This window comes from Myotis davidii, unplaced genomic scaffold (assembly GCF_000327345.1).
Source record: "Myotis davidii unplaced genomic scaffold, ASM32734v1 scaffold32, whole genome shotgun sequence".
Taxonomy (NCBI): Eukaryota; Metazoa; Chordata; class Mammalia; order Chiroptera; family Vespertilionidae; genus Myotis; species Myotis davidii.
Window position 1 is genome coordinate 11,050,620 of NW_006286587.1, and position 17,682 is coordinate 11,068,301.

The 17,682-nt window shown below is 39.0% G+C and overlaps 1 protein-coding gene and 1 long non-coding RNA gene across 2 annotated transcripts in view; both read left to right on the plus strand.

The window, feature by feature from the left end:
* The window catches only part of LOC107182182, a 20,148-nt gene extending 6,248 nt beyond the window's left edge, over positions 1 to 13,900 (plus strand). Inside the window, exons 2-3 of the long non-coding RNA XR_001512906.1 lie at positions 9,662 to 9,666; positions 13,825 to 13,900. This is a non-coding gene — a long non-coding RNA (uncharacterized LOC107182182). The remainder of the gene's footprint in view (positions 1 to 9,661; positions 9,667 to 13,824) is intronic.
* The window catches only part of MACROD2 (MACRO domain containing 2), a 1,283,682-nt gene that overhangs the window by 410,378 nt on the left and 855,622 nt on the right, over positions 1 to 17,682 (plus strand). The window lies entirely within an intron of this gene.

A 17,682-nucleotide genomic window follows, 5' to 3' on the forward strand; every position in this document is an offset into this window, starting at 1 on the left:
CCCCGCCCTAGTGGATGTTCGCCAACCTGGAAGCTCTCTAAACCCCATACTATTGGGATTTTGTGGAGGCTTCCTCATATGGTCAAATGTTAACTCCATTTTAAGGCCCTCTCTCCTCTCTGGAGGATGGAAGTGGTGGCAGGTCTGAAAATTCCAAGCTTACAATGATGGATTGTTCTTTCTAGTAACTATCTCCCATCTAGGAGCCCATCCAAGTCACCTCATTAGAACAAAAGATACTCCTATCACTTGGAAATTTGCAGGGGTTTTAGGGGCTCTGTGTCAGATACAGGGACAGAGACCAATGTATACTCTTCCTGATATCTCTTACTACTGCAGAGTTAGCTCTGGGGTATAAGGGAACAAGAGGTAGAATCTAGGTCTGGGATATATTTGGTCCTTTCTATTGCTGTCTGAGTTATAGAGTTATAGCAAGGTGGTTTCAACTTCTATTATGCACTTTGGGTAAGGCCAGGAAAATGAAGCAGGCATCACATGCAAACATCACAGCTTCCACTGCGGTTTTATGTAACAAAAGGACAACTTGTAAAGGGAAAGGATGGCCTCTGCAGAAAAAACCTTACTGGGAGATGCTCAGCTTGAGCAGCCAGTTGATATTGGGGACCTCTACTCAGCCCCTGCCTACTCCAAGCTCTTGGAAATACAAGGTGAGAACTCCTTCCTTCATTAATATTTACGTTCTGTATTTAACACAAAGAGGGAGACATTAAAGCACAACCCAGAGTCCTCAGAGCCAGGATTTGACATATTGAAACTTAATACATAACCAACCACCCATCCAAGGTTCTGTGGATAGAACCTGACACCAGGGTGAGGTCTGGGATGTGGCCAGATGATTTCATTTAATAGATGTCCTAATACATCCATCATTTCAAAGATGCTATTAGGATTTCTCTCACCTATAAATTTAAAATGTGTATATTCTTACTCTACAGACAGTGTTAAGAGGACCCGGAAGTATAAGAGAAGGGAATTGGGCTTAAACATAAGTGTTGAGAGATTTAGGCAATAAAATCTGTTACTGGATAGACCTATAAGAAGTGGCTCAGACAATGAGGAATCTTGATGATGACCAGGTCTCTGAAATAGGTTCATCTTCAGGCCTAAAGAATACACTTGAAGTTATAATAGGAATAATAAAAAAATAAAAGTTGTCTTTGATAAGCAATTTATATTTTTCAAAGAACTTTCATTAAACAGCTAGCCCTAGGTCCTGAGGCTATGACACTGATCTTCTAGAACTCAACATCTAGTGGACTCTCTTACTTGAGGCCTTTTCTAAATTTCAGATGATAGTTTCTCACTACTCCATAAGGAAGGTTGGTCAACTTTCACATTCATTGTACTGATGAAGAAGCAAACCAGTGAGATAATATAACTAAGAGGTAGCAAAATTCCCACCATAACCAAATATACTTGAGCTCAAAGTTTGTGCTCTTTTTAAAAAATATTGTGGTAAAATAATAACAAAATGTTATCATTTTAACCGTTTTTAAGTGTTCAGCTCAATGGCATTAAGCATATTCACATCCCCTTCTGGAGATCGAGCCTGCAACCCAGGCATGTGTCCTTGACTGCAATCAAACCAGGACCCTTTGGTCCACGGGCCGACACTCTATCCACTGAGCCAAATCAGTTAGGGCTTTTTTTTTTTTTTTTGTAAGTTTTTGAGGAACTGTCATACTGTTTTCCATAAGTCTGCACCATTTTATAATCCTGTGTTTTTAGGACTACAATGACATTGCTTTGGATGATGAATGCGAGGGGGGCGATAGCACAGATATTGCAGCAGTGTGGATCTGATGCTCCATTGTGTATCAGCTGAACCAACATTTCTGTCATACGATTTGTGATGGTTTTCAAATAACATTCTTCCTTTCCTCCACTAACGCTGGTTGAATAAAAGGGCATGTTTAACTTTTCAGTACACTTTAAATATGATGAAATGTCAGTGTTTTTGAGGTGTCAAAACAAATGGTATAATGTCAGCATTTAGAAGCTTTACTATTTGCAAGAGGAGTTGCTTTGTTTTCTGCCAGGCACACCACAGCATGTTTAACTACAGGGTATGATAGCGGTGAATTGTGTGTCTAATCTGCCCAGAACCCGAAAACCTGCAGCAGAAGGTGGTGCTTGTTTATCATTGCTTTGAAGATTTTGCTTGTTTCTGCCATAAAAAGGTTCACTGGGAGTTGAAATGAAAACATGTGGATAGGTGCCAGGTTGGGTGGTCTTGAGGTGTATGGCGGTATGCATGTGCACGCATATATGTGAGGGGGATAGATCCAAAATGACCACACCTGGAGACCTTTCTCCCAATTTGGCAGACCCTGGGGTAACCCACAGTGGTCAGGCCTTTGTGAAATCCCCTCCCCTTGAGTGAGGGCAGAACCTCTGACTTGCTGGTAGCCAATATGAAATGGCAAAGACCATGAGAAGTCACGCCCTTGAGTATGTTACCTCATATAAAACTCCCGCTTAGCCGATTGGAGGAGCAATCATTCTGCTGACCTTGAATCTGCCATTTTGTGACAGGGCCACATGGCAAGGAAGGGGCAGACTCAGAAGATGAGAGTGGTCTTTGATTGACAGCCAGAAAGAAAAAGGGGGTCCCAGTCAGTCCTACAACCACAATGGATAGGAATCTGCCAACACTCAAGAGGGCTCCAAGCTCCAGAACGGAACACAGGCCAGCTCATTGGTTGTAGAGTTGTAAAACCCTGAGCAACAGACCCAGTTTCCTGACCCATGGAAACCAGAACATAGTAAATGTGTGTGTGTGTGTGTGTGTGTGTGTGTGTGTGTGTGTGTGTTTAAACTACTATATGTTGGTAATTTGTCGCATAGCAATAGAAAACTAAAACCATCAGGCACACGGAGCAAGCACTCTATCTTCCCTTTCTCTGCTTGTTCCTTTTATGTTTATATTGACCTATTTTCTTCTGTGGATTCTGCCTGGTGGTACTGTCAATTAAGATGCCCTGGTTTCCCCCAGCCACAGGAAGACATAGACCCAACTAGGCCAATCAAATGTTTCATCCTAGGAATCTAAATACTGAGAATGACAAAAAGGCTAGACATGTTTAAAGCTACCTCATCCCAGCAGCATTATGCTGATGCACTCTTACTACCATTTCTTCTGGAGATTTCTTACTGTCTGTCTTTGCCAATTCTGATTCTTCAGCTTTCTCTGTTATTCTATAAGCTCCGTTAGATTCTTAAAGTAAATTTCTCTCCTGCTTAAATTAGAGTCTGATTTTGTTGTTATTGTTGCGACCAAAGGATTCAAGTTGCTACATACAGCCTTGTCATAATCTCCGCAAACCTTCTTTTCCTCCCTGGGCTGCGTATGACTTTCTTCCTAAAAGACACATCCCATCACTAATTCTTGCTGATGATGGATGTTGTACCAAAGCACTTCTAGGGTAAGGAGAATCCAGGCATTGAAATGATAGGATTTTGCAATCAGAAGGCTGAAAATAATACATAAAAATTGTCAATTTATCTTCTTTCTTTTAAGCAGAACCACGTTTTTTGTTGTTGTTTTTATTAGATCTCATAAAGAAAATATTCTGAAAGGGTAAATCATCAAGATGTATGTTATATAGGGTGTCCCAAAATTCAAGCAAGATTTGAATTTTGCGTGAGCATTAACAACAACAACAACAAAATAAAAGCCTAATTTTACTTGGTTTATTGAATCCGATTCTAATATCTGTTGCCCTTTGATTTCAATCCCTTCAATTTGATAAGCATTACCAAGTACCAATTATGGCCCAGGAGCAGAGACAATGAAGACCATGGCTCTGTGTAGGTGCCAGCAAAGCCGTGGAGGCCATTTACTCGATGTGCTATTCCATACATAACCCTATACTGTATATTTTATGAATGAATAAAAATTTATGATTTTTAATTATAAACCTGTGTTTTCTATCAAAATTATTCTTGCGTGAATTTGGGGACACCCTATATGTGTGGTGTAAGGAAAAAAAATATATATATATATATTTTTCCTTAACTTGGAAAATAAAGGCTACAGAATAGCTCCCAGCTGGGTTGTTTTTTTTGTTTGTTTTGTTTTTGTTTTTTTCTCAGAACAAAAGGAAATAGCTATTGGAGGTGCTTTCCATAATGTTTAAAAATGGATCTGTAGAGGTGTCTATGTCCTGGACAGGAATATCAAAGATGAAGGGGGAATCTTGAAGGAAACAAAATATTCAGAATAGGATGAAAAATAAGTATTGAAAGTGGAGAGATGTTATCAGAGTTGTCTTTGGACTCACCCCTCTGATCTACAAATCTTTCCTTCATGGAAAAAGTCTATGTGAAAAGTGTTGCAAAGTGTCTCCCCTCTCATAGCTAGTCATAATGTGTGAAAATTCAGATTATATTCTTACAAAGAAGGAGCTAATGGAGTTAAAATAAGACTGTTTTATTGCCAAGTCCATGACATCATTTTAACTATGATAAAGCATTTATTATTTTAGTTGAATTTATTGAATTAGAACTGAGGTTTTTTTCACTGTGGTTCTACAAGGACCCTATTAAAACTGTTCTGAGAAATTTTCTGCTTATGCTTTGGTGAGATTTCAAAAAATATAAACAACATCCCATACTGTTATAGTTGAGAACACATGTGAGATAGAGTTTGTGTATCTATGAGAGTGGATGTGCCAATGTGAAGAGAGAGATGTATGAAAACATAACAAAGAAAATCCATAGTTGAAGAGTAGATTTTATGAAACTTTAGTGGGTTTACCTTGCTCTAGGGCCAGTTTTAGCTGCATTATAAAGTACTACATAAAATACTATATTGCCTATTTCCTTTTACAAAAACATAGTTGAGCTTTTGTTTCATGATTGCTAAAAGAAATTGCTAAAAGAGTTGATGTTTTTATAATATATCCATTGAAACATAAAACTGAACGTGGTCCTTTACAAGATTTCCTTCTCTTCCAACCACCTTCTAGGGTAGATTAAAATGAAATCAATCCTAGACCTCCGGAAATGTCAAGATTTTAAATGGGCAGTTCTTGACTTCGCTGTGAGAGTGTTTCTTCTTGGAAAAACTCACTCTCTCTCCCATTTCCTTTTGCCAATAGGCAGTTTATTGAGTCTTAAGCAAGTGTTCTGGGTGCCACGCACCCTGCCTCCCAACCCCTGACCACCACCCTCAACTGTAGTTAACTTCATAACTGTTCATCTGATATAGTTAGATGAGCAGTTCTCTCTGAAAATGGCTGCATTTCCAACAAAGTATTAAAGTTAAAAAAAGAGGAAACTGATTTTTAAAACAGAACATTTTGTCAACAATCTTGAAGAAAAGATCAAAACAGTTCCTTCAGAAAACATAAACACATCCCAAGGACCACTGATTCAGTCCATCCCTTGAATTCTTCATGCAATGAAATGTCTGAGGATTGTGAGATGGCTCTATAAGGGAAAAGGAGGAGTATGAAATTTAAATCAGATTCTGATTTCCTTTGGGACTGAGGGTACATGCTTCAAGAAGAATTCTCATTGGTGTAGGAAATGTTGGATATAACCAGGCTTCAATGTTCCAACAAAGTCTGGAAGTTGGGAGTTGTCAGAATGCTATAAATAATCATGTGAAGCGATAAAGTCATAATGAAACACATTATTTTTCCTATAGTCAAGGTATGTTGTCTGAGAAGGACTGAAGACCAGAGAAACAAATCTCTATTACCCTTCATCTATCTTTACTACTGTGTCCCAATACATGGACAAAGTCATTAGAGATTGGTATTTGGGGCTTTGCATCTTAGTTTTATATCATATATTATGACTGAAAAATTAAGGATCCAACTGGTGAATAATGTATTGTACACTTAAATTTGTCAAGAGAATAAATCTCACATTGAGGATTCACAACAAAAATAATTAAAAATTTTAAAGATTGATGTAATGAGTGCAGAAATAGATTGCATTAGTATATAAATGTTTTATTCATTTGTATTCAATGTTTGAATGGTAGCTTGAATACCCTCAGTAGTTTAACACCATTGAGCTAATACTGCTCACATTCCACATTAACTGCACAATGGTGTCTTGTGCTTGGAGATCTGAAGTTGTTGCTTTCTAGCTCCTATTTAGCCCCGCAGTCAGGACCCTTGAACTGAAACCCCAGTAAAGTATCAGTCAATGGCCTTTCTTACAAAGAACTCTGAAATTCATTTTTGTGGCGATTTCACTGAGAGATACTCCTACCAAAACTAAATATTTCAGGAATTGGCAAATGCCATTTTATATTGTACCAAAATTGAAGCTGTACTAGTGTATAGCCAAGCTGATTTTCTAGACTCACCATCCAAATAAATGCCAATTTATATGCAACTTCTTAGGCAAGTGAGCTTGTGATGGGAACTATTACTAGACTTTGTTGGGAGCGTTGAAACCTGGTTATATCCAACATTTCCTACACCAATGAGAATTCTTGAAGGATGTACCCTCAGTCCCAAAGGAAATCAGATCTGAGGTAAATCTGATACTCCTCCTTTTCCCTCATAAAGCCATATCACAATCCTCAGACATTTCATTGCATAAAGAATTCAAGGGGCCAAAACCGGTTTGGCTCAGTGGACAGAGCGTTGGCCTGCGGACTGAGAGGTCCCAGGTTCGATTCCGGTCAAGGGCATGTACCTGGGTTGCGGGCACATCCCCAGTAGAAGGTGTGCAGGAGGCAGCTGGTTGGTGTTTCTCTCTCATCGATGTTTCTGACTTTCTGTCTCTCTCCCTTCCTCTCTGTAGAAAATCAATAAAATATATTTTAAAAAAGAAGAATTCAAGGGATGAACTGAATCAGTGGCCTTTGGGATGTGTTTATGCTTTCTGAAGAAACTGTTTTGATCTTTCCTTCAAGATTGTTGACAAATTTTTCTGTTTTAAAAATCAGTTTCCTCTTTTGTTTACTTTAATACTTTGTTGGAAATGCAGCCATTTTCAGAGAGAACTTGGCATTGTTTCTATCAAGCAGGAGGACTTAATTATTTAGTCAAACTTTTCACCCTGACATGAAAGGACATCCACATTCTCATTCTGGGAATGGGCGAGATGGAAAACAGGTTTGCTGTGAAGCATGTGGGCGGGTGTGTATTTGTATCAAACTACCCGACGTGAAGGGCTGCCAGTGCGTAAAATCCTCCAAACATGAGTAATTAATGTCTCCTGTTGCCTATGAAAATCACAGGCCCTGGGAGTATCTCCCCCCTGTCCCATTTGGAAACCATTATTGGCCCCGAGGGATTGACATATTATGAGGAGTGGTCTCTTGCCAGCCTATTTTGCAAGCTCTGCCTGGCTAGCTTCACTGAACCCCCGCCCTTCTCTCCTTTACGCCATAGTATTTCCTTAGGTTAAAGGTTTTGGCAGCTTCTTCTGCTTTGTGCTTACCTTTTTCTTCCCATTTACCAAGACCCATCTTCCCTCATCAGCAAGACCATTTACTATGTAGTGTGTACATCTACACCCAGCTGGCTCTGCTGTTCCACAGAGGTGCACACTGTGCCACGCCCTTCAAATCCAGGAGTGCCGGTGGACAGCAATCAGGATGACACAGCGTTCCAAGGGACAAGATTGCAGAGAGCACATTGTAGAGAGAATAAAAGGAAAGGAGATGAAAGCTTCTGGCCAATCATGTTCCACTGGGGAGCATTTAAAAACCCATTCTACCCATTTGACCGAGTGTACACATCTTCAGGGAAGAAAGAAAAGCCCAAGAAAGAATGAGATACTCTGCTGTGTTAGACAAATGTCAGACAATAACATAGAATGCGTAGTGAATATTTGGGAAACTAAAATTTTGAAGTACTTAGATGCAAATCATATGTTAATATATGTAAACTAATGGAAATTATCAACAACCTTGATGTTTCTCACAGGTTGACAATATGGCCCTTGATGCCACGGAAGGGTACCATTGCTGGTATAGTTTCTGAAAATTATTTGGATTATACATCACTTTATATTTAATGTGAATCGTATCTACTTAGCAGTCTGAGCAGTTGCTCTTTTGCCAACAGTTACGCTTGCACTTATAAGTAAACAAACATATTTATCACCCCTGGGATCAGTATGTGCTAATAAAGTTGCTGCTGCTTGCATTTTAGATTTGTTTTGATGACAGACACATCCTAAATTAACTAAAAATGGCTCGATTGCTTCAGAGCTCAGCAAGAAAGAAAAGACATTATTACAGTTGCCACCAAATGGGTTCAAAGGATACTCTTAGTCTTAAGTTGAGTTTCTAAGGCACACACACACACTACTATTTCCTCCCATGCGAGTTTTGATGTCACATTTTGATAAAGTTCATTTTGAAGATTATTTTCAAATGCAGTGAGGGATATCCACCAACCAATGAACAAATACATATAATCTATAGTAATAAAAGTGTAATATGCTAATTAGACTGGACATCCTTCCAGATGTCCTTCCTTCCAACAAAGCCGCAGAGGGCAGGGGCTGAGGCAGAGGTGGCAGGCAGGGGCCTGGACCAAGCCCCTTGCATGAATTTTGTGCACCGGGCCTCTAGTATAATATAATATGTATATATGCCATTTTACTTAATATAATATTTTATATGTCATTTTATTTAAGACCAACACTCTGCATACAGTAACCTTGAATTAACTTATCTGATGGTATAATATGTATTAAGGCCTGTTTTGCAAATACTACCTTATTCAGTTAGTTCTCTGAATGGGCTGAAACATGATCAGCTTTTCTCTATACAGTTAATATATTAATATATGGATTAAAACATATTTAATCCATTCCTTGAGTTTTATCTCCTCTTCTTACATTCTGACTATCATTCTTTGTTTTCCTTTGTATCCCTTATTGATCAGAAAAAAAAATTATTTACTGACCACTTCATTCTTCCCATTCATTTCTTAACATTTTTACAATCGAATTTCCTCCTGAAATGGTAGAATATTGGCTATATGATGGCTTACTCCCATGGACTTTCCTCAGACTATGTCTTCTTTAACACTTGCAACATTTAACAGTGTTGATCACCCTATCTTAGGGGGTCTCTTCTACTTTACTTGTTATCAACTGTCACCAACCATTAATACCATTCCTGTGCCAGGGACTACTGTCTGAAAACCACATCTACTGTTATTGAGGCTTTTGGGTTTTTCTTTCCTGCTTCTCCTTTGGCTTCTTTTCAGTTTTCTGCATATTTTCTTCTTCTGTTTGCCAGTTATATTTGATGTAGGTAATCTACAAAGAAAAATAATAAAGGCTCTTTTACATTAAAACCAGTTATACACACTTCTAGCTCTTGGAAAGGAATTGATGCAAGGAGTGTGGGGTAGGGTGTGCTTGAGTTGAATAGATACAGTCCCCTGCAATGTACCAGGTATAGGTTATTTGTCTTAAGTGTTTGGCATATCCTAGCTCTTTTAATCCTCTCCATAGCCTATTTGTTATTTACCTCCATTTTACACATAGAAACACTTTGTTTTCATCCATTGAGAAAGTCTTCTAGGTCATTTTGAAAGACAAGATGACTTGAACGTGTTTGGTATTACTCAAAAAATAAATAGCATCAAGGTTCAGAACAGTGACATTTCTATAACTAAGATGAAAGTCATGACTTCAAGAAACATATAAGAAAAGGTTATATAATAAAATAGCCTATATAATAAAAGGCTAATATGCAAATTGACCAAACGGTCGAACGACTGGTCGCTATGACATGCACTGACCACCAGGGGGAAGATGCTCAACAAAAGAGTTGCCCCCTAGTGGTCAGTGTGCTCCCACAGAGGGAGTGCTGCTCAGCCAGAAGCCAGCTCATGGTTGACCAGCACAGTGTCTGTGGTGTGAGCCTCTCCCACCTCTGCTGCAGTGCTAATGACCCCTCGGGGACTGTCCCCTGAGAGGTCTTTGGCTGAGGGGACCCCCCCCCTGCCACCCTCAGTGCATGAATGTCATGCACTGGGCCTCTAGTTATTTTATAACTAGGTTAGAATGCTGCTGTATTAGTTTGAATTCCATCATTATTTTTCTTCCTTACAAAGAAGGAGAAATTAATATGTGAGGGGAAAAAACTAACTCAATTTATACCCAATTTCTAATACTCCAAGCTACACATTTAAATGCTCTATTCCTTTTTTAAAAAAATATATATTTTGATTTTTTACAGAGAGGAAAGAGAGGGATAGAGTTAGACACATTGACGAGAGAGAATCATCGTTAAGCTTCCTCCTGCACATCTCCTACTGGGGATGTGCCCACAACCAAGGTACATGCCCTTGACTAGAATCAAACCTGGGACTTTTCAGTTCGCAGGCCGACACTCTATCCACTGAGCCAAACCAGTTAGGGCTAAATACTATATTCTTTGTATTCTTCAGTTTCCCTTTGTTTTTAGTGTTTCTTTCTTAACATGCTAATGATAACTTCAAATTTAATATTTGTGCTTCAAAAAATAAAATGACAAATGAAAACATATGTTTCCCTGTTAACAAGTTCTCCTTTTCCTCAGTGGAGTAAGCTTTTTGTAGCTCTGGCATTAAAATGTTTCAGAATGGTTATTGGTTCACGGACATTGGTTCTGTAATACAATTTTCTCTGTCCTGTGGATGTGCTGCTATTTGTTTGAAGGCACTTTCCCCATTATTAGTGCCCTCACTAGCACTGAGGGATGAGGCCACGCGGACTTTGGGAAGAAAGCCAGTTGTTTTCTCTGCTGCAGTACATGGAAAGTTATTCAGGAACATGCCCACTGGGGCAAATTTACCAAGCAGAATGTGTATTGCCTTGACATTTTGAACTATCTACTGACATGAAAAGTCAACAGTGAGGTATTTCTACACTTGCTTAGGAATTATTTCATTCAATAGCATCGTAGGATAAGATTAGCATTTTGGGTTTTTTTTCCTCAAAACATAATCCTTTTATTCAACCAAAGTTTATGATGCCAATGATATTCATTATTTTACTCAGATTGTCATCCTTTTTCTTCTGAGTAGAGCTTTGTACATGATTCATTCTATGTATGTCTCTTATTGTACCTCTGGGAGAAAGATAACACCTTCCAGCCATACTAAAGCTAAACAAGTATCAGTAATGAGCACTCCTTGCCTTAAGACGGTGAAATCCCCAATTTCCCCTCTGTGTTTAAACAGAAAATCAACATTTGGGACATATCTGCCAATCTCTGCATCACTGCAGCATAGACTATAATATAATGCAGCCACGTTATGACCCACCCGTTAATATTTATTTACTGACTTACTTAATTACTTACTTATTTATTTTTGTTGACACTATTACAGATGTACCCATTTTAAACCCCATTGTCCCCTCTTCCATCCAGTCCTCCACCCCTCCCTGGCCTTCACCACATTGCTATGTCCATGGGCTGTGCATGTTATATGCTTGTCTAATCTCTTCTAGTCCCCACCACCCTCACCCCTCTGTGGTTGGAATGTCATGTCTATGTTGAGTTTGTTTCTCTGAAAAATTTAGGGGTGTGCTGCTCAATAGGTTAGCCACAAGTCATATGCTTCTTTGTTTAAATTAACGAAAAGAATATCCAGTTTTTCAGTTTCAATAACCACATTATAAGTGCTTAGTAGCTGTATATGACTCAATCTATTTTTATTTTTCTTGATTTTAAAGAGTGAAAGGGGAGAGAGAGAGAGGAGGAGAGACATTAATTTGTTGTTCCACTTATTTATGCATTCATTGGTTGATTCTTTTTGTTTTAACTTTTTAATATTTTGTTTCTTTTTATTTATTTATTTTTATTATTTTTTTAGTCCTCACTCAAGGATATTTTTCTATTGATTTTTAGAGAGTGAAAGAGAGGTGGAAAGACAGAGAGAAATATTAATGTGAGAGAAACGCATTAACTGATTGCCTCTTGCAGGAGCCCCAACCAGGGCTAGCAAGGAGCCTGCAACCAAGGTACATGTCCTTGACTGGAATTGACCCCAGTTTTCACGGTGATGCTCTATCCACTGAGAAAAAAAAATAATGAGACTGGGGGTGTTTTCTGAGGTGCCTACCTGAAGAGATTCTTCATTCTTGAGAGATGTGGATAAGAGACTATAGCTATTAGAAGCTGCTCGCAAGGCTTGTTGGAGTTGTGGGGAAAGCCACATTCAGGAAGGAGTAGCTTCCTCCTGTTTTCCTAATTACGTACCTGCCATGATAACTCATATGTGCCTTCACTTTCCTGAATGTTAGTCTTTCAAATTGGAAACATCAAATTCTTGAGGTGAAAAGTATGGTCAGTTAATATTTCTATGACTACATATATTCTAGTGAGTCTTTTCTGTGTTTGATTTATTTTTATTTATATATAAACTAGAGGTCCAGTGCACGAAATTCATGCACTCGGAGTAGGGGGAGGCGTTCCCCAGCCTGGTCTGTGCCCTTTCACAGTGCGGGAGCCCTGTGGTCGTTTTTTCAGACTCATTTCACTTTTTTGGTACATTCCTTTCCTATTCTCTCACCTTCATGCCATTTCAACAGCAACTGGCTTAGGAAGTAAAATTCCATGTGAGTGGCGTGAAGGATGTAAAGGAACACTATCCAATGGCAAAAAAAAAATGAACAAATTTTAAAATGTTCAAGTGTATGACTTTTTACTAAAGCAAAGTAAGTTATTACCACATATGTTATAAAAATATTTTTATTTGAACTTTTAAACTGTCATATTTAATGTCCTAGTTTGAAAAACCAAGAAGGCAAAGATAACTTTTACAAGCTTTAAAGTAGGAAGAGAAGTTATTAGGTTGTCAGTTTATTAGAGTAGAAGTCTTCTATCTTCTATAAATGCAAACAGATGAGAGGAAACTATATGTTGCCACTAATAGTGAAATAGGTAAATTGCACACCTTATCAAATTATTTCTAACATTAGGAAAAAAGTATTAACAAGATGAATATATTTTCCTTCTTGCCACAGTTTTGTTTTATATAAACTTTTAGGGATTTATCAGGATATAATTAATATTATCTTTTTTTCTACAAAGGTGATAATTTGAATATAAGTTTATAGTAGAATTTTTATTTTTATATTTTTTCCAGTTCTTCAGATTAATCATTATTGATATTGTGGCCTTCCATAACTTCTGTTTTTATTTTTCATCTCCAGTGACTTTCATTGAACTAACAAGCTATCTTCTTTTCAGGAAAGATGTATACTATTTATCCTTTGGTTTCTTGTTTGTCGAATACATGAATGACTACTGAATAAAATAGAACCTGAGTATCATTTGAAAAACACCAGTCCCTTATATTTTGTTCTGCATTCCAGTTTTCAAGTAGAATTGCAGTAATCTAATTATTGATTAGAGTGTCATTATAGTTGGCAGATGAGGAAGGAGGATTTTGTGAGTAAAGAGGAAATTTGGCTAAAGCTTGTGGTTTTCAACCTTTCACTATCATGCAGCTTATATGAAACATTTGTAATTTTGAAAATAGAAAGTTTTTAAAAATCAAATTGTTGTGTTTAACTCTATTGAATTTAATCCTATATCTTAAGTTTCTACTAGCTGCATGGAACCATAGTATCTTGTCCAGAAGTAAATAATTCATAAGTTTTAAACCACATGCCATTCTGAGTAAGATGATGAAATCTAGTTCTGCCATGTTTCATCTGCCTCAGGACATGAATCGTCCTTTTATGTGGCCTATCCTTGCTGTATACCATATAGCACATTAGTCACTTGGTAATTCCTTTACTTATCAGATTGACTGCTATGGTATCTCAGGGCCTATGTTCAAATAACCCTTATTTTACTTAATAATGGCCCTAAAGTGCAAGAATAGTGATGCTGGTAATTCAGATATTCCAAAGAAAAGCTGTAAAGTGCTTCATTTAAGTGAAAGGTTTTTAAGTCTTACTATTTGAGGGCTGGTATTTTGGAAAATTGTTCCCTCCAATCAATAGAAAATAGTCTCCCTTCCAAATTTCCATGCTTTACAATGTTTGTGGTTCCACCAAAAGAGAATAAAGAATAAAACTTGTAATGTTTTCATTACTTCAAAAATTAAACCGTGACCCATTAAATTATATAAATCCATTAGTATTTTCTCTGGATACATCTTTTCTGTCCATCACACAATCACACAATTTATGGAGTATGAGAGATTATAATTTTATTGTCTAAAATAAGTTCAAGATGCCTTTAACATATACTATAGCTGCCTTTTAAAGAAATTCCAATTATGGGCTAATGGGCTCAGGTTATATGTAGGAATCATGTATATTATACTTTTCTTTGAAAAGTAACTATTTTAAGGCAAAATTGGGTTTTAATTTTATTTTAAATGGTAATGATGCATTTGAACCTCAGATAATTTAGATTATATTCCATTTCTCTATATTACCATATATTCATAGACTCTTTATGTGTAGTCCTTTAAACTGCACAGTATTTGAAGAGTGGTCATCATAAACGGAGACTATGCTTTTTTTATCTCCTTTTTAATTTTTATTTCATTGAAAATACCTAATTGGAGAGATGTTTACAAAATAAAATCACAAGTAACATAAATGATTTATGATCATTTTCATGCTTATTTCTTGTCAGTTTAGGTATTTGGAAGTTTGGGAAGAACAGAGACTATAGATCCTTCTATTTTAGTACATTTAATAAATTATATTTTTCTACTGTGTTTTAACAATAACAAAAAAGATAAAGATGTCAGAGTCAGACTATGTACTTATGTTTTCAGTAGGCAAAAAATGGTTATATGCACTATCTTATTAATTGAACATAATTTATTTTGGAAAGATTTTTCACAAGCTACAATTTATATTTAATATGAATTAAGGAAAATTGAAACATAAAAGATTAGCTTTTTAATTTCCTATCTAATAAAGAGTGAATATGCTAACTCACCCTCACGCTGTCACAAAGATGGCAGTGCCCACAGCCAATAAGGAGGGAATATGCTAATTGACTGCCCGCCCTCAAAGATGGTGGCGCCCACAGCCATTAAGGAGGGACTATACTAATTAACTGCCATGTCCTCAAAGATGGCAGTGCCCACAGCCATAAGATGACGGTGCACAGTTCCCTCAGCCCCCAAGCCGCTCAGGGCTGGCCCAAGGTGCAGGCAAGCCTCAGATGGCAGCTGCTCAGCCGCCCAGGGCCACCTGAAGCTCAGGTAACCAGGGCCAGCCAAGGTTTGCACTGCCGGCAGTGGCAGCAGCAGACCTGTGATGGGGGCGTCACCTTCCTCTGATCGCCAGGTCGCCTCCCATCCCTGAGGGCTCCTGAACTGTGTGAGGGGGCAGGCCAGGCTCAGGGACTACCCCTCCAGTGCATAAATTTTCATGCTCTGGGCCTCTAGTTGTATTATAATCATTAGAAATACATTGATTGCTAACTTACCTTGGTTTTTGGAGACTTTTACTGTCCTACCTTTTTATTTTTATTTTATTTAGGGATCCTTAGAAACATCATTCATCTGTACTAATAAAAGGGTAAAATGCAAATTGGTCAGGATGCCCTCACTGTAACAACCAAACAGCAGGCTGTGTGGGGTGACCAGGCTGGCAGGGAGTTTAGTGAGGGGCAACCAAATGACTGAACAGCAGGCTGCATGGGGCAACCAGGCTGGCATAGGGGGCAGTTAGGGGCAACAAGGCCAGCAGAGGGGGGCAGTGAGGGGTGACTAGGTCAGTGTGTGGGGGCAATTAGGGGCAACCAAGCTGGCAGAAGGGGAAAGTGAGGAATGACGAGGCCGGCAGGAGGGGCAGTTGGGGGTGACCAGGCCGGCAGGGGGGGCAGTGAGGAGTGACCAGGCCAGGAGGGGGGGCAGGAACGTGCAACCACGCCGGTGGGTGGGGGAGGTTAGGGGTGACAAGGCCAGCGGGGGCAGCAGTTGGGGGTTACCAGGGCAACAGGGGCAGCAGTTAGGGGTGTTCAGGCAGGCAGGCCGGTGAGCAGTTAGGAACCAACAGTCCCAAATTGTGAGAGGGATGTTCGACTGCCGGTTTAGGTCTGATCCCCAGGATCGAGCCTAAACTGGCAGTAGGACATCCCCTAAGAGGTCCCGGATTGGAGAGGGTGCAGGCTGGGCTGAGGGGACTCCCACCCATGCACGGTTTCATGCACCAGGCCTCTGGTATAGTATAATTAATGGGCAAACTGGAACTAACAGAAAGGAATTTTTTTTCTTTCCCTTCCTACCTACCCCAATGAGATTCCTAGACTTTCATGGTATGGCACATAACACCGTAGCACTATTCCTGAAAAGCTGAAATCAACTTTTCTAATCTCTATTGTAGTTCAGTATAAAAACCAATTTCTGTTTTACATGCACTGAGGAACAGACTACTTAAATGACTCAGTAGGTCATTTTTCTTGTATAACTACAATTTGATAACAACCTTAGATTTTCATATAAACTGTATTTAGTCATTCAAAATTGTTTTTTATTTAGAATGAGTTCCAAAGTCAGGCTAAGTGTTGAACCTGTGCTCCTCTACAAGCCAGACTTAAAAAAAAATCTATTAAATAAAATAAGTTATACAAGATTCATATTGTATTTTAAAATAGCACTTCCCAAAGCCAACACTATTATCCTATATAATAAAAGGGTAATATGCAAATTGACCCTAACAGCAGAATGACTGGGAATGACTGACTATGACACACACTGACCACCTGAGGGCAGACGCTCAATGCAGGAGCTGCCCCCTGGTGGTCAGTGCATTCCCACAGGGAGAGCTCTGCTCAGCCATAAGCCAGGCTTATGGCTGCCAGCACAGCGATGGTGGCAGGAGCCTCTCCCACCTCCTCAGCAGTGCTAAGGATGTCTGACTGCAGTTTAGGCCTGCTCCCTGATGGCAAATGAACATCCCCCAAGGGCTCCCAGGCTGCCAGAGGGATGTCTCACTGCCAGCTTAGGCCCAACCCCCCGGGGAGCAGGCCTAAGCCAGCAGATGGACATTCCCCAAGGGTCCCAGACTGCGAGAGGGCACAGGCGGGGCTGAGTGACCCCCCCACACACACCCCGAGTGCACAAATTTTTGTGCACTCAGCCTCTAGTATTATCAATAAGTTAATAACTGTGAAGAAGATCTTCTGGTTTTCAATGTCAAAGTGAAGCTGAATTTCAAAATATGTTTTCCTTAAACCAATGGCATGAACAGCATGTAATTAAAATCAGCTCCGACCATCCATCCATCCATCCATCCATCCAATCATCCATACATACATACAGATATGCATATGTATAATAAGGGGGGAAATTTTCCATCAATCAGAGGAAAATACTAGTGTTTAGCAAAGGATGCAGATCTTAGACCCAGAGCCTGTGTGGTGACATTAGCAATCCACTATGTGGTTTAAAATGGCTTTCCACATAAACTAAATATGGAAGATGTGAGTAAAATAATGTCCCCAAAATGGCCAACCCCCAACTATAGAGACATTAATGGAACGGTCCTGAGAGAGAACATGGAAACTTTTGGGAGGGTGGCAGTCTTCTGACTCTCAGGAATTTCTGTAGTTCTTCATCTTGGCATCTCCCTGCCAACATGAAAGTAGGCGATAAAAAGCAGAACGATTATAAACATTCAGAGCTAATTATCTTCAACAATAAACAATGTTTTAGCTGATCAGGAAACAAAAGAGAAAATAAATTGGACAAGGAGCAGGAA